Consider the following 21,699-nt stretch of genomic DNA (forward strand, 5'->3'; position numbering starts at 1 on the left):
CCTAATTACCAGGAACAACCTGAACACAAAGAAAAGAGAGCAGCAGCAGCATCCAGGTGCTTGATCAATGCGGAAAGCTGAACTGACAGATTTACTGATGCTGCACATGACTCTACCTAGCAGTGTTTGGAGATAGGAGAACACTGTATTACAGCATAAAAAAACTCATACCATCTGTGAAACGTGGTGGTGGTATCATGGCTTGGGCCTGTTTTGTTGCATCTGGCACAGGGCGACTTGCCATCATTGATGGGACAATGAATTCTGAATTATACCAGACTATTTTAAAGGAAAATGTCAGGACATCTGTCCATAAGCTGCATCTCGGTGGTCATTCCGAGTTGTTCGCTAATTTTTTCGTTCGCACAAGGTATTCGCAAAATTGCGAATATGTTGTTAAATGCGAATATCCGCCTCCAACGTATTTTTGCTAATTCGTCCGCAGTATTACACAAAGTGGGCGTATGCCAAATGTCATCGCACTAATGAGAACCCATTGCATTAACACAAACCTAATCGTAAAAATACAAACTTTTCGAAGATTTACGCATTGTTCTTAAAAGTGCACACTTTTACGGAAAAACGCACAACAATGGGGGTTTTTTTCCAATTAAGTGAAATTACACCTTTCAGTTTAAAGTCCACAAGCCCTCCTCAATTATGAATCCAATTAGTGTAATGAATGACAATGGTCCTGACCAATTAAGTCTTCAAAGAATACCAGAAGAACACTTTGTAGGCATAATTGGCCATAAACATTGATCTGGAAAAATTACAAATATAGATATGGGAAATGTGCCTGGTCTAATGCAAATGTTTGAAGTATTGTGTAGTGTGTGAATAAATGTGTTTACATGTATTTATAATCCATAACCTCCTAACGGTTTTTTTTTTTAAATTATTGTTGGTGTGTTTTTATGAAATTATTCTTAAGTAAGATGTGTGAACTGTTTTAGGTCACCAATTTCTCCACGCCAATGTGCTGTTCCTTTATAGCATAAATAAACACAACACCCACTTAACTTCAACAATTTTTGTTTTTTTTTATTTATTTTTGTTTTGCTTTTCTGAAATTAAAATGTGAACCAAATAAACAATAAAAACTTATAAAAAAATTTCTATTGCCTCAATATCCGCAATTACGCCCCTTAAATTTCTTTTTAGGCGTTTTAAAAGTTCTGGAAAACTGGTGGGATCTCCAACTGCAGCATCTGAAAAGAAGAGTCAAAGAAAATATGACTAACTTACTCACATTACCTATTATACAAGCAAGGCACAAAGCACACTTTAATGCAGGCATGTCCAAACTGCGGCCCTCCAGCTGTTGTGAAACTACATATACCAGCATGTCTTGACACAGTTTTGGGTTCTGAGAATGCAAAAGCTGTGTCAGGGCATGCTGGGATGTGTAGTTTCTCAACAGCTGGAGGGCCGCAGTTTGGACAGGCCTGCTTTAATGGCAAAGTGACTACATCATGTCTGTTTTAAGGATAAATCAGTAGCAGAACAACACACAAGCCTGCTCAGCAATGTTTGTTTTTAACTATTATTTTTTTATAAAGTGTACCACACCATGGGGTACATTTACTAATATGGGAGTTCTATTTAAGATGGGACGTTGACCATAGCAACCAATCAAATTCAACATATTATCTTGTAGAAGGGGCCACAAAAATTACAAGTATAATCTTATTGGTTGCTATGGGCAACATCCCATCTTAAAGAGAACTACCATCTTAGTAAATGTAACACCATGTTGGCATTCATTCACATCTGGAGTGAAGCCGACTTATCTTTTTTAGGGTTGGCCCTGCATCATCACACTGCATATCAACATCTTCAGAAGGACAACATATCCTAGCATACCCACACTCCCTGAAAGCCTGCCTTACTTACTACATAAGGTCAAACATGTTTTTAAATTAAATGTTCTTTATTTTTGAGTGTACATTTCACAACACAAATCACTGTGTCCTTAGCCAGCCTAACAAAGTGAAGCATGCGAATTCAATGTGCAAATATTGGAATACCCAACCACAAGTGTAAAAGTCCAACAACATACTACACTCCACTCACGTCTAACTGTTTAGCAGATAATGTTGCACATACAAACCCTGTTGTCCTGGGCAACCCTGTCGACATAATGAGTGTCGACCTAGAGTGGGCATCCTCAACATTGCAGACGTAGACACTGTACATCTAATGTTCCTCACACAAATGTAAATGCAACATCCATACCATGATGAAGAAGACAAACATTTTACCTTGGCAAAAGATATTAATTGGTCAAATCTCGCTTTCGCCTGCCTAGTGAAGTGGAACCTAGATGGCATTTGGTACTGGGGACACACTACCTCAAGAAATTCTCGAAGTCCCTGTGAACTAACGCCGGATACCGGACACACGTCTAACACCAACACAGCTGTGATATTTCATCTTCCTCGCAAAGGACAGTTGGACAGTCAATTGCTTACTGGAAGTAGTACAAGTGGTCTTCCGACTTCCCCTCTGAAATGACGATCGACTCCCAGCAGCAACAACAGCAGCGCCAGCAGCAGTAGGCGGTACACTGAAGGATCCATCGGAGGAATCCCAGTTAGGAGAGGACTCGTCAGACTTGCCAGTGACATGGCGTGCAGGACTATTGGCGTTCCTGCCTAAGGAGGAAATTGACACTGAGGGAGTTGGTGGTGTGGTTTGCGGGAGCTTGGGTACAAGAGGAAGGGATTTAGTTGTCAGTGGACTGCTTCCGCTGTCACCCAAAGTTTTTGAAGTTGTCAATGACTTCTGATGAATGCACTCCAGGTGACGTATAAGGGAGGATGTTCCTAGGTGGTTAACGTCCTTACCCCTTCTTATTACAGCTTGACAAAGGCAACACACGGCTTGACACCTGTTGTCCGCATTTCTGTTAAAATAATTCCACACCGAAGAGGTGATTTTTTTTTGGATTTTGACCAGGCATGTCAATGGCCATATTCATCCCACGGACAACAGGTGTCTCCCCGGGTGCCTGACTTAAACAAACCACCTCACCATCAGAATCCTCCTTGTCAATTTCCTCCTCAGCGCCAGCAACACCCATATCCTCATCCTGGTGTACTTCAACAGTGACATCTTCAATTTGACTATCAGGAACTGGACTGCGGGTGCCCCTTCCAGCACTTGCAGGGGGCGTGCAAATGGTGGAAGGAGCCACCTCTTCCCGTCCAGTGTTGGGAGGTCAGGCATCGCAACCGACACAATTGGACTCTCCTTGGGGATTTGTGATTTAGAAGAACGCACAGTTCATTGCTGTGCTTTTGCCAGCTTAACTCTCTTCATTTTTCTAGCTGGAGGATGAGTGCTTCCATCCTCAATTCCTCATGTGAAGCTAAACCACTAGCCATGAACATAGGCCAGGGCCTCAGCCGTTCCTTGCCACTCCGTGTCGTAAATGGCATATTAGCAAGTTTACGCTTCTCAGACGCTTTTAATTTGGATTTTTGGGTCATTTTACTGAACTTTTGTTTTTTGGATTTTACACGCTCTCTACTATGACATTGGGCATCGGCCTTGGCAGACGACGTTGAGCACTAGGTGGAAGTGGATCTTGATCTTTCCCTATTTTACCCACCACATATTTGTTCTCCATTTTTAAATGTGTGGAATTATATGCCAGTAATATTATTATGTCAATAGCAATGGCCTATTGTACTGTACTACTATATACTGCTCACAACAATGCAGCACAGATATGGATACTTGCAGTGACACGGAGTTGCAAGATACAGCAATGGACTACTGTACTGTACAACTATATACTGTTGGTCACCAAAATGCTGCACTGTATTACTATATATACTGCTCACAACAATGCAGCACAGATATGGATACTTGCAGTGACACGGAGCTGCAAGATACAGCAATGGCCTACTGTACTATTCAACGATATACTGTTGGTCACCAAAATGCTGCACTGTGCTACTATATATACTGCTCACAACAATGCAGCACAGAAATGGATACTTGCAGTGACACGGAGCTGCAAGATACAGCAATGGACTACTGTACTGTACAACTATATACTGTTGGTCACCAAAATGATGCACTGTACTACTATATATAATATATATAGTATATACTGGTCACACAACAATGCAGCAGATATTGAGCACTGATGATCAGGATACTGTCTAGAACTGAGTCTGACACGGAGCTGCAGGATACAGCAATGGCCTACTGTACTGTACTGCTATAATTATATACTGGTGGTCCCCACAATGCAGCACACTGAGCACATATATTTGCAGCACATTGAGCACAGATATGGAGCTTTTCAGGCAGAGAACGTAGATATTTGCAGCACACTGAGCACAGATATGGAGCTTTTCAGGCAGAGAACGTAGATATTTTCAGCACACTGAGCACAGATATTTTCAGCACACTGAGCACAGATATTTGCAGCACACTGAGCACAGATATGGAGCTTTTCAGGCAGAGAACGTAGATATTTGCAGCACACTGAGCACAGATATGGAGCGTTTTCAGGCAGAGAACGTAGATATTTGCAGCACACTGAGCACAGATATTTGCAGCAGACTGAGCACAGATACAGAGCTTTTCAGGGAGAGAACGTAGCCACGTCCTCTCCGTTCAATCTCCAATGCACGAGTGAAAATGGCAGCAACGCGCGGCTCTTTATATGGAATACGAATCTTGCGAGAATCCGACAGCGGGATGATGACGTTCGTCCTCGTTCGGGTTAACTGAGCAAGGCGGGAAGATCCAAGGTTGCCTCGGACCCGTGTAAAATAGGTGAAGTTCGGGGGGGGTTCGGATCTCAACGAACCGAACCCGCTCATCTCTACTGCATGCATGATAATATACCAGATTAATAACACATTAATAACAGCAGTGCACTGTAGAAAATACACCATAGTCCAGTATAAGGTAACATATGTATAATGTATAATTCAAGTGCACAGTCTGGAACCTGATCCTTAGAGGAGGAGGAGGGGCCCGGCAGTGGGGCTCACCGGTGGTTTCTCCTGTACCCCTGTGGGCCAGTCCAAGCCTGATACTAAGTAACTGCACTACAAAGCAATGCTATATATGTGTATACACAGGCGTCACAAGGTGGGTGCGGGGGGTGCGTCCCGCACCAGGGTGTCATCCGCTGAGGGGTGATACCAAAGTGCCGGCTCCTGCTCAGTGACAGGAGCCGGGTGCTGCACTGTAACATTACGTGCAGCAACCCAGCTTCTGTCACCATGTAGGAGCTGGCACTGCAGACACGTTATTCTCCGGGGGCAAGCAGCAACTACCGGACCCCCAGAGTACCAAAAACGGGGGTCAAGGCGCTTAGCCATGCCCCCTCATGGGAAGCCACGCCCCTCCCCAGGCTCGCCCCATGAAGCCACGCCCCCTTTGCACCCACTGCCGCACAGGATTCACAAGAGGTGAGTGACGCCTCCGTGTATATAGATATAACAATGCACAGTAAAGACTGGATGTATATCCCAGGTTACTTGTACCAAATAGCCCTAAATGTATGCACTTGTTCTTAACTAACACTGTCTAAATGACATGTAGAATACTTAAGTGTCCTGTAAATGCTCAGCGCTGATGATACAGGCGGCTTTACAGAGGAGACATAGTCCAGCAGTCCCAAAGTCAGCTCAGCATGTGTGTAATGGCACCCAAACGCTGACAGGGAGTGAGGGAGGCAGAGAGAAGCAGCTCCAGGTGGGAACATTAACAGTAAATGGCGCCTGGGGCTGGGGGAGGGGCTACAGATCAGATCCTTATTCCCTCGCTGGACTTCACCACCGGATACTGCGGGCCTTAGTAAAATGGATTATGAGGTAATCCAACCTGTGCTCATGCCCTGGTGGGCTAGTGGGGTCCTTGTACGGCCACAGTGTCCACACCAGCGCACGCCGTCCGTCTTCTAAAGACCTCGCCGGATCGCACTTTGCAGCGGGTCCCAACTGGGGGACCCTCTTACCTCCTCCCTTGATGCGGTCATGCGATCCCGGAGACCAGCGGCAAGTGTGTGTGCCCTGGTGGAATCCGGAGCCCTCCACTGTAAGTACCCGGCAACAAAGGCGCGGGAGTATACAGCGCCGCTGGGGGAGGTGAGGGAGCCGCAGCATGATATGTCAGAATGACATATAGCACTTGTAAGTTCCTATGCTGCGGCCCTTGAAGTCTTCTGTCTTCTTAAAAGCTCTTTTCAGGGCTGCCCAGCGCAGGCCTCCCTGTTAGCTGCCTGCACTGCAGGCACCAACTTACAAACTGAGCTCCAGTGCCTGGAGGCGGGGATATAGAGGAGGCGGTGCTAAGCATCCTGGGAACAGTCAAAGCTTTTAGCCTGTTGGTGTCTCGGATCAAGATTCAACTCTACACCCCTATGTTATCCCTGTGGAACCCCAGTGTACCCTGCTGCAGAAAAAAGCATTTTGTTTCCCCCAGCACCCTGAATGATACCAGTAACCAGATTTAAATCCCAAACAATATTACAATTCAGAGATCTCTGTTACATATATTTGCGAAAATGTATGAATAAGCCCCCAAGCCACGTCAAGGTCTCTCTGTATATTGGCGGTCACTAGCGCTATATCTAGGTGCAGGGTGCGGTACCCCAAAAATCAGCATAAGCCCCATAAAGCCAGGGCAGCATACCAGTGAAAAAAACTATAGTGTTAATAAATTAGTGTTAGGAAGCCGAAGCTATATACAGAAAATGATACAAAAAATTAGATGTAATTAAAATAATGAAGAAATAGTGTTAGTAAAGAAATTAGTAAGTGATAAGTATTAATAGAATGTAAAGGTTTGCCACATTAGAGGGGTAATGGAGGTGTGGGGTGTGGTGCCTCTGGATTGGATGGGCTAGATGGCTCCAGTGTGGCATACCTGTACATTCTTTTAACACTTATCACTTACTAATTTCTTACTAACGCTGTTTCTTCATTATTTTAACTACATCTAATTTTTTGTATCACTTTCTGTATACAGGTTGAGTATCCCATATCCAAATATTCCGAAATACGGAATATTCCGAAATACGGACTTTTTTTTGTGAGAGTGAGATAGTGAAACCTTTGTTTTTTGATGGCTCAATGTACACAAACTTTGGTTAATACACAAAGTTATTAAAAATATTGTATTAAATGACCTTCAGGCTGTGTGTATGAGGTGTATATGAAACATAAATGAATTGTGTGAATGTAGACTCACTTTGTTTAATGCACAGTTATAAAAAATATTGGCTAAAATTACCTTCAGGCTGTGTGTATAAGGTGTATATGTAACATAAATGCATTCTGTGATTAGATTTAGGTCCCATCACCATGATATCTCATTATGGTATGCAATTATTCCAAAATACGGAAAAATCCCATATCCAAAATACCTCTGGTCCCAAGCATTTTGGATAAGGGAGACTCAACCTGTATAGCTTCAGCTTCCTAACATTAATTTATTAACACTACAGTTTTTTCACTGGTATGCTGCCCTGGGCTTTTTGGCTTATGCTGATTTTTGGGGTACCGCACCCTGCACCTAGATATAGCGCTAGGGACCCCCAATATACAGAGAGGCTTTGAAACGGCTTGGGGGCTTATTCATACATTTTTGCAAATATATGTAACCGAGATCTTTGAATTCTAATATTGGTGGTCATTCCGAGTTGTTCGCTCGGTAGCTGCTTTTAGCAGCATTGCAAACGCTAGGCCGCCGCCCTCTGGGAGTGTATGTTAGCTTAGCAGAATAGCGAACGAAAGATTAGCAGAACTGCTGTCACGATCCGGGTATCTGGACGCCATTACTTACCCTTCAGATGCCTCCTAAGGCTGGCTCAGCGTTCCAGGACCGGATCCCGCTGTTCCTGAGTTTCCACATGCAGAATGTCAGAGTGATGATTTCATCAGCCGCGGCCTCGCTGTGCCCGCGTGGTTAAATGTGCGCTTGTCAGTCTGGCGTCTCCTGTCTCCTGTGGCCGGCGTCGCCATTACTGTTTCAATTCTCACATGGATTACAAACCAAACTTCCCTCCAAGTGTCTGCATGGGCGCAGCCATCTTGGATTTTGTCATCTGAGCATTTCCACCAATCTGCTGTCTGTATTGTTGATTTGCATAATTGCCTAGCCAACCCCTTCCTTGCTGCAGGTATAAGTAAGCTGTGCCTGAGCAAGGAAGGCGTCAGTGCTTTGGTTGTCTAACCTAGTTCCAGTTTGTCTCTCTCCTGTGGTTGTCTTCCAGGTTCCAGCTCCTGTCTCCAGACTTCTGCTATAGAGACCCGCACCAGCATTCCATCTGCGGTGTAGCCTGACTCTCCGATCCATTCTGGACTCACCTATTTCACCGCTCTCAAACAATCACCTGCTTCCAGCCCAGCTTCCAGCAGTGTATAGCTTCTCTTAAAGGGCCGGTGTCCTTTTCTGCAGTTTACCACTCTCCACCGGTATTATTATTTCACCGCTCTCAAACTCCAAACTTTATTATTATTTCACCGCTCTCAAACAATCACCTGCTTCCAGCCCAGCTTCCAGCAGTGTATAGCTTCTCTTAAAGGGCCGGTGTCCTTTTCTGCAGTTTACCACTCTCCACCGGTATTATTATTTCACCGCTCTCAAACTCCAAACTTCATTATTATTTCATCGCTCTCAAGTTCGTTTATTATTTAACTGGTTCCAGCCAGTATCCACTCCGTACCAACAACAGTCTGGTTCCAGCCAGTATCCACAGCAGCCATTTTACCTTCAGCAGCCCAGCCTTTCCTGGAACATCAGCTGGTACGATCCTGGGTTCTCTCCATTACTACAGTCAGGCCTGGTAATGACTTTCCAACTAGAAGATTATAAGAACTGTCTCACACTACCAGTGCCTGTGGCCCTTGCCACCCTGTAGTACCCAGGAATTGTATTTATCCTCTGTTGACTTTTATGTTTCCTTTTACTGCTGCTGTGTTACGGAGTTTGTCATAATAAACATCATTGACTTTTATCCTGGTTGTCGTGGTCACGCCTTCGGGCAGTTATTCTACATGTTACTTACATGTCTAGGGGTCTGATACAACCTCCCAGGTTCTGTTACATCTCACAGAGAAAAAGAGTGGTATAACTTGCGCCCTGTAGCTGCTTTGTACCACTTCCTTAGGATCACCACTCGCTACTTTACATGTAATACAAAAATATGGAGTAGTCCACAAGCGCTACAATGTATCGAAATACTCCTAATGTATTTCTTAAGAGTTCAAATCAGGATTCCTTCCAACAGGTGCGCACCTTTGGACTAACCTCCTCACATGCAGAACGTGCCTCAAAAGGTATCTTTTACGCCAACTCTGAATTCACATGGGATCACTCTCTCCCTTAGTATAGATGCTCACCTTAATAGGGGGCCCTATGTGTCTTGAAAGGTTTCTTTACTCTGATCTTCTCATAATACTTTATATTCATACAGCAAGGGATAACCCTCCCCCTTCAATATGACGCTCACCTTATAATAAGGCCCTATGTTCCTTAAAAGGTTTCTTTCCAACGTATCTTTTCCTGGGACCCTTCTTAGGTACAGGTGCCGTCCTTCTTTAGAAGCAAGGATACTCAGATGTTTATAGTGTGAGTATTCATAAAATCCATCCAAAGAATGATGATGAATAAAACCAAATATTTATTTTACATAAAAAATCCTTAACCATAGGATATCACATAAAACATAAAAAACAAATAAAACCCCACAAAAAAGGCAGTCTGGGTTTTTCCTCCAATATTCCCCTAGGGAACAATTCTGGGAAATGCTTCCCAATCGTGCAAAAACAAGGAAAACAGGAGAATGCTAAAAATCCCTCTAAAAAAGATTCCTTGAAAGCAAAATGAGATGTTAGGTGTAGGAGAACCTTACCACCCAAAAATGAAACTGGTGCCAACGCGTTTCGGATCAGTCAATCCTTCCTCAGGGCATACTGTAGAACTCACCCAGTCGGCCTTTTAAACCCCACTGAGCACTTCCCTTCACCTTCTCAACCAATGGGAAAGCCACAACACTTATCCCACATAAAATGCATAATGTATACTTTTAAATTAATATATGTCATTTGTGCTGTAAATACATTTATAAACATACATCCAGAAATTAGAAAAAACGAAACATAAACCTTAAAAAAACATTTATAATATAATTGGAAAAAAGGAAAATCCTTCATGGATTCCTGAATCTAAATTTTCTCCATGATTTGCAGTGAGAAACACTACTCCAAAAATGGATTACAGAGTCCGTGATTTTAATACATTCCTCAAGCACTTCCGTCCGGACACATCCGGTAATCCCGGTGTATACCCAAATCTTTTCCCTCTGTGATCTGGGTCCCCTCAGCCAGTTCAGATGGTGGTTACTGGTTTGATCAATAAATGAATTACAATCGGTGGATTTAATGTAATTACAAGTTTTTATCTGATCTTTTTCTATATAAATCCGTAAATCTAAAAAATTAACTTCCACCTCACTAATATTAAACGTTAACTGTATATTTTGTTGATTAGTGTTTAGATATTTGCAAAAAACCTCCAATGATTGACGATCCCCATTCCATATGAAGACAATATCGTCAATATACTGGTGTCATGGCATCGGTATATTGACGATATTGTCTTCATATGGAATGGGGATCGTCAATCATTGGAGGTTTTTTGCAAATATCTAAACACTAATCAACAAAATATACAGTTAACGTTTAATATTAGTGAGGTGGAAGTTAATTTTTTAGATTTACGGATTTATATAGAAAAAGATCAGATAAAAACTTGTAATTACATTAAATCCACCGATTGTAATTCATTTATTGATCAAACCAGTAACCACCATCTGAACTGGCTGAGGAGTATTCCGATTAGCCAGTTCCAAAGAATCAGGAGAAATTGTACAGACATAGATGTTTATTGGAAACAGGCAGAAACCCTGCAAGAACAATTTACAGCTAAGGGATATGATCCGGTGGGGGTTCAGACTGTTAAAGACACTACTGGGGATTATGATCGGATGAAAATGCTGGCAAAAACCTCAACTACGAGGGATAAAATTCCAATGGAGGTGCCTTTTGTTACCTCGTTTAATAGTCAGCATAAACAAATCGAAAAAATAGTGAAAAAACATTGGTCGATTTTAAATCGAGATCCACATCTGAAGGAGTACATTACAAAGTTTCCCAGATTCATATATAAAAGAGCAAAGAATCTTAAGGAAAGTGTGGTAAACAGTGTGGTTACGGCACCTAGGATGCCTACGAGAAACAAATCTAAAGGGTTTTTCAGGTGCGGTCTTTGCATTATGTGCAGGGCCTGCAAAAGTAAGGAAGGTAAAGTGACACAATATAGATCTACACAAACTAATAAAGTCTATAATATTCGGGACTTTATAACGTGTAATACAAAAAATTGTGTGTATCTTCTTGAGTGTTCATGCGGGGCACAATACGTAGGGAGAACAACCCGTATGCTCAAAATAAGAATGGCAGAACATGTCCGTAATATTAAAAAGGGCCTCGAATCACACAATGTTTCATTACATTTCCATAAAAAACATGAGTGCAATATTAATCATCTAATTAACTTTTGTGGGATTAAGGCCGTCACCCCCAATTGGAGAACCAATGATGGGGAGGCTCAATTGGCAAGGATGGAAATGAGAACCATATATGAGCTGGGAACCATGGTTCCCAAAGGGTTAAACGTTGATTTTGAAATAAAGTGGTTTCTGTAAAATATCGTTAATTGAGGGTGAATCCTCTGTATACTGCTGAGATACCTGTTTTAATCATTTTTTGAAACCTAGATATTTATATATGTTTATTCTTAATGGTTTTTCCTTTTTCTCACTATTACTTCCCCATTTATGGAGTTTATATCGGGTGTGTACCATACAGTTGAACTATAATGAAAAAAAGAGTTCGATACATGATTAGAACGGAGGAAAGCCGATGCGTTCCAACGCTTGTCATCCACTTCCGGTTTGCGTTCCATTCCCCGGAAGTACGTCACCGTCAAGTCCGCAAGGAGGAACTATGGACGATTGACATCGGGGAACGTGATACACATGCCGCGGGACCCAGATCACAGAGGGAAAAGATTTGGATATACACCGGGATTACCGGATGTGTCCGGACGGAAGTGCTTGAGGAATGTATTAAAATCACGGACTCTGTAATCCATTTTTGGAGTAGTGTTTCTCACTGCAAATCATGGAGAAAATTTAGATTCAGGAATCCATGAAGGATTTTCCTTTTTTCCAATTATATTATAAATGTTTTTTTAAGGTTTATGTTTCGTTTTTTCTAATTTCTGGATGTATGTTTATAAATGTATTTACAGCACAAATTACATATATTAATTTAAAAGTATACATTATGCATTTTATGTGGGATAAGTGTTGTGGCTTTCCCATTGGTTGAGAAGGTGAAGGGAAGTGCTCAGTGGGGTTTAAAAGGCCGACTGGGTGAGTTCTACAGTATGCCCTGAGGAAGGATTGACTGATCCGAAACGCGTTGGCACCAGTTTCATTTTTGGGTGGTAAGGTTCTCCTACACCTAACATCTCATTTTGCTTTCAAGGAATCTTTTTTAGAGGGATTTTTAGCATTCCCCTGTTTTCCTTGTTTTTGCACGATTGGGAAGCATTTCCCAGAATTGTTCCCTAGGGGAATATTGGAGGAAAAACCCAGACTGCCTTTTTTGTGGGGTTTTATTTGTTTTTTATGTTTTATGTGATATCCTATGGTTAAGGATTTTTTATGTAAAATAAATATTTGGTTTTATTCATCATCATTCTTTGGATGGATTTTATGAATACTCACACTATAAACATCTGAGTATCCTTGCTTCTAAAGAAGGACGGCACCTGTACCTAAGAAGGGTCCCAGGAAAAGATACGTTGGAAAGAAACCTTTTAAGGAACATAGGGCCTTATTATAAGGTGAGCGTCATATTGAAGGGGGAGGGTTATCCCTTGCTGTATGAATATAAAGTATTATGAGAAGATCAGAGTAAAGAAACCTTTCAAGACACAAAGGGCCCCCTATTAAGGTGAGCATCTATACTAAGGGAGAGAGTGATCCCATGTGAATTCAGAGTTGGCGTAAAAGATACCTTTTGAGGCACGTTCCGCATGTGAGGAGGTTAGTCCAAAGGTGCGCACCTGTTGGAAGGAATCCTGATTTGAACTCTTAAGAAATACATTAGGAGTATTTCTGTTACATCTCAGCCCCTACAACTGAGGCTGCCTCCCGTCAGCTCAGGCCCTCAGTTGTGACAGTAAGCACTGACCTAATGAATCCAGCCGGAGACCAGGATCAAGCGGCCAGGCCGATGCAAGAACTGGCAGCCCGACTTGAACATCAGGAGGCTGCACAGGGCCACATCATCCGCTGTCTCCAGGATCTCTCTACACGGCTGGATGGGATTCAAACGACCCTCCGTGGACCTGGCACGTCCGGTGCGTCCACTACAGTGACACCAGCTGTAACCCCACCCACCTTACCCATTTCCAGTCCACATCTTCATCTTCCAACGCCAGCAAAATTTGATGGATCTCCAAGGTTCTGCAGGGGATTTCTCAATCAATGTGAAATCCACTTTGAGCTTCTACCTGGCAATTTCTTCAGTGACCGTACCAAAATTGCCTATATCATCTCCCTTCTCAGTGGCTCAGCCCTTGACTGGGCATCACCTTTATGGGAGAAGTCTGATCCCCTGCTATCCTCCTATACTGACTTTGTAGCTACATTCAGGCGCATCTTCGACGAGCCAGGTCGGATAACATCTGCTTCATCTGAGATTCTCCGTTTACGCCAGGGAACACGTACTGTGGGACAGTATCTTATACAGTTTAAAATCCTGGCATCCGAACTGGCATGGAACGACGATGCCCTGCATGCTGCATTCTGGCATGGCTTATCAGAACGCATCAAGGATGAGTTAGCTACCAGAGACTTGCCCTCTAAGTTGGATGAGCTAATTTCTCTTTGCACGAAGGTTGATCTACGTTTCAGAGAGAGAGCAACCGAGCGAGGAAGATCATCTACTCCTAAATCTTCTGCTCCTCCTCCTCGTCAACCATCTCCATCCAAGGATGAGCCTATGCAAATTAGTCGTTCCCGTCTATCTCCCGCTGAACGCCGAAGACGTCTCTCTGAGTCTCTCTGTCTCTACTGTGCAGCTCCGTCGCACACTATCAATGCCTGTCCCAAACGTTCGGGAAACTCCAGATCCTAGCTCGCCAAGGAGAGGGCCGGCTAGGAGTAATGATCTCCTCTCCATCTCCGCATGACTGTAACCTCCCAGTGTCGCTCCAAATTGCTCAACGTTACAGGAACGTCATTGCCCTCCTTGATTCCGGAGCAGCTGGGAATTTCATAACCGAAGCTTATGTTAAACGGTGGTCCCTACCCACCGAGAGACTGTCCTCGTCCATCTCTTTGACTGCCGTGGATGGCAGCAAGATTTTTGACGCAGTCATTTCCTTAAGGACTCTTCCAGTTCGTCTGAGAGTGGGAGTTCTTCATTCTGAGTATATTTCTTTTTTAGTGATTCCAAGAGCCACACATCCAGTGGTTTTAGGCCTTCCATGGCTCCGTCTCCACAACCCATCAATTGACTGGACGACTACGCAAATACTGGCATGGGGTCCCTCCTGTGCTGAGACTTGTTTAGCCAAAGTTCTTCCTGTTTGTTCTTCCTTCCCCAGGTCATCTGATGTTCCGCCTCCTCCATATCAAGACTTCACGGACGTGTTCAGTAAAGCCTCTGCTGATATCCTTCCTCCTCATAGAGAATGGGACTGCCCAATCGACCTCATTCCAGGGAAGGTTCCACCGCGAGGCCGAACTTATCCGTTGTCTCTGCCTGAGACACACTCCATGGAAGAGTACATCAAAGAGAACCTGGCGAAGGGTTTCATCCGACCATCTTCTTCTCCAGCCGGCGCAGGCTTCTTCTTCGTTAAGAAGAAAGACGGTGGTCTGCGTCCGTGCATCGACTACAGAGGTCTGAACGACATTACCGTCAAGAACCGATACCCTTTACCCCTGATTACCGAGCTCTTTGATAGAGTTAGTGGTGCAACTATTTTCACAAAGCTGGACTTGAGGGGTGCCTACAATCTCATCCGAATCCGTGAGGGTGACGAGTGGAAGACCGCCTTTAACACCCGTGACGGACATTATGAGTACCTCGTCATGCCCTTCGGATTGAGCAACGCTCCAGCAGTCTTCCAGCACTTCGTGAATGAGATTTTCAGGGACATCTTGTACCGCCATGTCGTGGTTTATCTAGACGACATCCTCATCTTTGCTAATAATCTCGAAGATCATCGTTTCTGGGTAAAAGAGGTTCTTTCCCGTCTCCGTGTCAATCACCTCTATTGTAAATTGGAGAAGTGTGTGTTTGAAGTTAAAACCATTCCGTTTCTAGGTTACATTGTGTCCGGTTCCGGACTAGAGATGGATCCTGAGAAACTCCAAGCAATCCAGAATTGGCCTATACCCTTAAGCCTCAAAGGGGTCCAGAGGTTCTTAGGGTTCGCCAATTATTATAGAAAATGTATACGAGACTTTTCCACCATTGTGGCGCCTATCACTGCATTAACCAAGAAAGGTGCTAATCCATCCAAGTGGTCCGAGGAAGCTACACAGGCCTTTCACCTTCTGAAGCAACGGTTCATCTCTGCACCAGTTCTGAAACAGCCCGACACAGACTCTCCTTTTATCTTAGAGGTAGATGCCTCCTACGTTGGAGTAGGAGCAGTGTTATCCCAGAGGGCCAAAGATGGACATCTACATTCTTGCAGTTTCTTCTCCCGGAAGTTCTCCCCAGCTGAGCGCAACTATGCCATTGGCGATCAGGAGTTGCTAGCCATCAAGCTCGCTCTGGAGGAGTGGAGATACCTGTTGGAGGGAGCTTCCCACTCAATCACCATACTTACCGACCACAAAAATCTTTTATATCTCAAAGGCGCACAATGTCTGAATCCTCGTCAGGCCAGATGGGCACTTTTCTTCTCTAGGTTTGACTTTAAACTCCAGTTCTGTCCGGGTTCTCAGAATCGTAAGGCCGATGCCCTTTCCCGCTCATGGGAGCAAGAAAATGAGTCCGAGTCTGCAGACAAGCATCCTATTATTAATCCGTTGGCATTCTCCACGGTAGGGATGGACTCTACGCCTCCACCAGGGAAAAGTTTTGTTAAGCCAGTTCTAAGGAAGAAGCTCATGCATTGGGCCCATGCTTCCCGTTTTGCTGGACATACAGGCATTCAGAAAACCCTTGAATTTATTTCTAGGTCCTACTGGTGGCCAACTCTGAAGAAGGACGTTATGGAATTTATTGCCTCCTGCCCAAAGTGTGCCCAACACAAAGTCTCCCGCCAGTCGCCTGCGGGGCAACTGGTTCCATTATCTGTTCCCCGTCGACCTTGGACCCATTTGTCGATGGACTTTGTTTCCGATCTACCTATCTGCAACAAGTTTAATACCATCTGGGTGGTAGTTGACCGGTTCACCAAGATGGCACATTTCATCCCTCTCACCGGTCTTCCGTCAGCTTCCAAGTTGGCTCAAGTGTTTATACAAGAGATCTTCCGACTTCACGGTCTTCCTGAAGAGATCATCTCGGATCGTGGAGTACAATTTGTAGCCAAATTTTGGCGAAGTTTGTGTCAAGCCCTCCAAGTCAAGTTAAAGTTTTCCACGGCTTACCATCCTCAGACCAATGGTCAAACCGAGAGGGTGAATCAGGACTTGGAGGCCTTCCTCCGTATATATGTGTCTTCCTCTCAAGATGACTGGGTTCAACTCCTTCCTTGGGCCGAGTTCAGCCACAACAATCAATACCATTCCTCATCTTCTTCTACACCATTCTTCATTAATTATGGATTCCACCCTAAAGTCCCAGAATTCCAACCGCTTCCCGCAACTTCTGTTCCAGCAGTGGATGTCACCTTGCGTCAGTTTTCAAATAACTGGAGGAACGTCCGCGCAGCCCTGCTTAAAGCCTCATTCAGGTATAAGAAGTTTGCCGATAGGAAGCGTAGAGCGGTTCCAGCTCTCAAGGTGGGTGATCGTGTGTGGCTGTCCACGAAGAATTTGAGGTTGAGAGTTCCCAGCATGAAATTTGCACCTCGCTACATCGGACCCTTCAAGATTGAACAAGTCATCAATCCTGTTGCCTACAGGTTACAGTTACCATCCTTCTTGAAAATACCCAGGACATTTCATGTTTCTTTGTTGAAACCGCTGATCCTGAATCGGTTTCATTCCGCACTTCCTCCAGCTCCCAAAGTTCAGACTCAACGGGGAGTCGAGTACGAGGTGGCCAAGATTTTGGACTCACGTTTCCGTTACGGTCAGTTACAATACCTCATTGACTGGAAGGGCTATGGTCCTGAAGAACGCTCTTGGACCAATGCCTCAGACGTCCATGCTCCTGCCTTGGTCCGAAATTTCCACGCAAAGTTTCCTTTAAAGCCTAAGAAGTGTCCTGGGGCCACTCCTAAAGGGGGGGGTGCTGTCACGATCCGGGTATCTGGACGCCATTACTTACCCTTCAGATGCCTCCTAAGGCTGGCTCAGCGTTCCAGGACCGGATCCCGCTGTTCCTGAGTTTCCACATGCAGAATGTCAGAGTGATGATTTCATCAGCCGCGGCCTCCGCTGTGCCCGCGTGGTTAAATGTGCGCTTGTCAGTCTGGCGTCTCCTGTCTCCTGTGGCCGGCGTCGCCATTACTGTTTCAATTCTCACATGGATTACAAACCAAACTTCCCTCCAAGTGTCTGCATGGGCGCAGCCATCTTGGATTTTGTCATCTGAGCATTTCCACCAATCTGCTGTCTGTATTGTTGATTTGCATAATTGCCTAGCCAACCCCTTCCTTGCTGCAGGTATAAGTAAGCTGTGCCTGAGCAAGGAAGGCGTCAGTGCTTTGGTTGTCTAACCTAGTTCCAGTTTGTCTCTCTCCTGTGGTTGTCTTCCAGGTTCCAGCTCCTGTCTCCAGACTTCTGCTATAGAGACCCGCACCAGCATTCCATCTGCGGTGTAGCCTGACTCTCCGATCCATTCTGGACTCACCTATTTCACCGCTCTCAAACAATCACCTGCTTCCAGCCCAGCTTCCAGCAGTGTATAGCTTCTCTTAAAGGGCCGGTGTCCTTTTCTGCAGTTTACCACTCTCCACCGGTATTATTATTTCACCGCTCTCAAACTCCAAACTTTATTATTATTTCACCGCTCTCAAACAATCACCTGCTTCCAGCCCAGCTTCCAGCAGTGTATAGCTTCTCTTAAAGGGCCGGTGTCCTTTTCTGCAGTTTACCACTCTCCACCGGTATTATTATTTCACCGCTCTCAAACTCCAAACTTCATTATTATTTCATCGCTCTCAAGTTCGTTTATTATTTAACTGGTTCCAGCCAGTATCCACTCCGTACCAACAACAGTCTGGTTCCAGCCAGTATCCACAGCAGCCGTTTTACCTTCAGCAGCCCAGCCTTTCCTGGAACATCAGCTGGTACGATCCTGGGTTCTCTCCATTGCTACAGTCAGGCCTGGTAAGGACTTTCCAACTAGAAGATTATAAGAACTGTCTCACACTACCAGTGCCTGTGGCCCTTGCCACCCTGTAGTACCCAGGAATTGTATTTATCCTCTGTTGACTTTTATGTTTCCTTTTACTGCTGCTGTGTTACGGAGTTTGTCATAATAAACATCATTGACTTTTATCCTGGTTGTCGTGGTCACGCCTTCGGGCAGTTATTCTACATGTTACTTACATGTCTAGGGGTCTGATACAACCTCCCAGGTTCTGTTACATCTCAGCCCCTACAACTGAGGCTGCCTCCCGTCAGCTCAGGCCCTCAGTTGTGACAACTGCTACTAAATAATTTCCTGCAGTTTCTGAGTAGCTCCAGACCTACTCCTAGACTGCAATCAGCTCAGTCCGTTTAGTTCCTGGTTTGACGTCACAAACACGCCCTGCGTTCGGCCAGCCACTCCCCCGTTTCTCCAGCCACTACTACGTTTTTGCCTGACATGCCTGCGTTTTTTAGCACATTCCCGGAAAACGCTCAGTTACCACCCAGAAACGCCCCTTTCCTGTCAATCACTCACCGATCAGCAGTGGGACTGAAAAGTGCCGCACGAACAACAGCAAAACTGCTAAGTTTTTAGTTAAATAACTAAGTGCATGCACACTGCGTACCATGCGCATGCGCATTTAGCAGCAAATCGCAGCATAGCGAAAATCGACAATGAGCGAACAACTCAGAATGAGCACCATTGTGTGGGATTTAAATCTGGTTACTGGTATCATTCAGGGTGCTGGGGGAAACAAAATGTTTTTCTTACCCTCACATACCCATAGGGATAAACAGCATACTCCAGGTGCGGCATAACAGGATGCAGTTGATATACCTGCTCTCAGGCAGGGCCATCTTAACAGCAGTGTAGGCCCTGGGCAAAGCAATGCACTGGGGCCCCTACCCATCCTCCAGTGGCAGGGGTGGGGGGTGCTATCAGCAGCAGCTTTGCTGTCCTGCGGGTGGTAGGGACATTGGCGCAAAGAGGGGGGAGCGGGTACATATTCCCCAGGCATATTGACAGCCATCTTACTGGTGCTGTCTTTGGGAAGATGGTGCTGCACATAGAAAACAAAGACTCTGGCCCCACAATTATTTTATTATTCAAATATTTTTATACTAAAGGCCATAGTCATGCTCACTTAATAAGCCACACACCCATCCCTTTACCGGGGCCCAGCGTGGCTCTCTACGGCCCTGGGTAGGAGATGTTTTTTTTCCGCTCAGCATGTAGGACCTGGAGCAGAAATTTCTGCTAATTACTCCTTTACGACACAGATGGTGGGAGATGGGGCGGGAGGGAGAACACTAAACTGTAGAAAGGGGCATTGGGCTGAATGAAGGGGCCCCGGTACATGACTTCCAGGGTGGTAGGGGGTGTTTAATACGCAGGGGACAGGTGGATAGTGGAGTGGTCTTAACATTCTTTATTTTGGCGGCTTGCTTGACTGCAGATAGATTTCTTAGCTTTCAATGGGAAATTAAACTAGAGAGTCTGACCTTTCAGGAGGTACTGGGGACTTCTGAATCAGACTTCAGGAGCCAGAGCAATCCACCGATGAAAATATAGAACTGCATACCAGGCGTGTGTAGCTGAAGCAGGGACCAGCTGCTGGAAGGCTGATATCTCTGGTTCTCGGCATAGGAAAGACAAATTGCCAGTGTCCACCGAAAGGGGAGAGTCCCAGTCTTTGGAGTATATCCTCAGAAAAACTCTAAGTCAGACAGAACCCGAGATATCTGGCTGAGAAGATCAATTAACAGGCTCGGATGGGGACCACTGCTTTGAAGTCGGATATCTCCGGTTCCCCAGGGACGATTTTCAAAAATCTGGTACCCTCATCTATCAGCCTAAGGACCTTATGCTCCTGGGCATAACTGCCCATTAAGCCCATACAAAAAGATGGCCCCTCTGTCGGGATCCTGGCATTCAGGAGACCGACACCGGAATCCCGACAGCCGGTGAAATACTGACAGCCAGAATCCCGACCACCGCAGATTATTCCCACTCGGTTGGTGAGTACACACCACCAACCATGGTGGGAATATAACCTGTGGCCAGTGAAGCTAGCTACTGGGCCAGTAGTGTTGTAAGCGCAGCAAGTGTTTTGCCATACACTAGCAATATACTGTACAGTGCCTATTGGTCGGTGAAATTCAACATGTTGTATAACATGATTTAGTGATCCTGATCACTTTTTGGTTGGAATCAGCCATGGTGAACCCCATGCATAGCCACTTTTTTAGGACAGTTATCTGCAAAATGCCACATTGCCCCAGATGGAGCCACGCTAGTCGTGGCTCCGTCTGTGCCTGGGCGCGCCCACCCGGGCGTGCCTAACACCAAGGGCATCTCCGTCCGGGCGTGCGTGCCCGTGACGGAGGCGCGTCCCTTTCACTAGAATGGGAGAGCGTCTCCTTCGCGCGCCCGGACGTAGAAAATAAGATTTTAAACCTACCGGTAAATCTTTTTCTCCTAGTCCGTAGAGGATGCTGGGGACTCCGTAAGGACCATGGGGTATAGAAGGGCTCCGCAGGAGATATGGGCACTATAAAGAACTTTAGAATGGGTGTGCACTGGCTCCTCCCTCTATGCCCCTCCTCCAGACCTCAGTTAGAGAAACTGTGCCCAGAGGAGATGGACAATACGAGGAAAGGATTTTGTTAATCTAAGGGCAAGATTCATACCAGCCCACACCATCCACACCATATAACCTGGAATATACGCAACCAGTTAACAGTACGAACAAAAAACAGTATCAGCTAAAGACTGATCTCAACTGTAACATAACCCTTATGGAAGCAACAACTATATACAAGCCTTGCAGATTTTGTCCGCACTGGGACGGGCGCCCAGCATCCTCTACGGACGAGGAGAAAAAGATTTACCAGTAGGTTTAAAATCTTATTTTCTCTTACATCCTAGAGGATGCTGGGGACTCCGTAAGGACCATGGGGTTTATACCAAAGCTCCAGACCGGGCGGGAGAGTGCGGACGACTCTGTAGCACCGACTGAGCAAACGCAAGGTCCTCATCAGCCAGGGTATCAAACTTATAGAACTTTGCAAAAGTGTTTGAACCTGACCAGGTAGCTGCT

General features: G+C 45.1%; 1 long non-coding RNA gene across 1 annotated transcript in view; it reads right to left on the bottom strand.

The window, feature by feature from the left end:
- Positions 1 to 1,064: 1,064 nt before the first annotated feature.
- LOC134966203 (uncharacterized) overlaps positions 1,065 to 21,699 on the bottom strand; it is a 59,843-nt gene continuing 39,208 nt past the window's right edge. Inside the window, exon 3 of the long non-coding RNA XR_010188598.1 lies at positions 1,065 to 1,211. This is a non-coding gene — a long non-coding RNA (uncharacterized LOC134966203). The remainder of the gene's footprint in view (positions 1,212 to 21,699) is intronic.

The sequence above is a fragment of the Pseudophryne corroboree genome, chromosome 10 (assembly GCF_028390025.1).
Source record: "Pseudophryne corroboree isolate aPseCor3 chromosome 10, aPseCor3.hap2, whole genome shotgun sequence".
NCBI classification, from domain to species: Eukaryota; Metazoa; Chordata; class Amphibia; order Anura; family Myobatrachidae; genus Pseudophryne; species Pseudophryne corroboree.